The sequence below is a fragment of the Lycium ferocissimum genome, unplaced genomic scaffold (assembly GCF_029784015.1).
Source record: "Lycium ferocissimum isolate CSIRO_LF1 unplaced genomic scaffold, AGI_CSIRO_Lferr_CH_V1 ctg2026, whole genome shotgun sequence".
Taxonomy (NCBI): domain Eukaryota; kingdom Viridiplantae; phylum Streptophyta; class Magnoliopsida; order Solanales; family Solanaceae; genus Lycium; species Lycium ferocissimum.
Genome location: NW_026718931.1, coordinates 41,871 through 42,660, shown reverse-complemented (window position 1 = coordinate 42,660; position 790 = coordinate 41,871).

Genomic DNA, 790 nt, shown 5'->3' with positions numbered 1-790 from the left:
ACGAACGGTTTAATGCATTGGATTCTAGACTCATAGACCTTAAATTTGGTGGGTGGATGACCCCGTAACTCCAAGTATATTGGGAGAAAAATCAGTGATATCTGACCCAAATTTCAACGAACTTATGAACGTATCTTGCGACTACTTTTGTCGGCTTCCGTTTTACAACTCGCTTGACTTCAAAACATAACATACGAATATTATACAATTCAAATACCTAATAAAGTTACTTTATTAGCATGTTAAGAGCTCCTAGTCTTACCCCAAAAGTACGGGTTATAACATTCTCAACTTGCCAACTTTCGACGAAACTTATTTTCTTCGACTCGTTTAACTTCTAACCCTCTTTGTACTTTTTGATCATGATCTTAAGCCGTTGTAACCTCCAAGGTAACATGATTAACTCACTTTGTATAATTTTAGGGATGATCTCATTTCCGAGCTTACGTCAATTGACTTACGACATACCTGACGTATGAAAATGCGGGATGTAATAGCTGTTCCCTCTCTATCCTCTCGCTAACTCGCTGTTTGGGTCTACGATCCTCTAGATTCTACACAAATGCCTGAATTCGGGAGATGTCCATATTATCATTTAGTGCGGCTATTAAGCAGGCCTCAACATAATCTAGGTGCAGTCCTGCTATAAATTTGTGAATACTGGCCCTCATCGTGTCAGCCAGAGATGGAGCATATCTGGCCAAGGAATCATAATGAAGTCAATACTTACGAACACTCGATTTCCCTGCTGAACGACTAAGAACTGATCAACCCGAACCTCTCATATCTA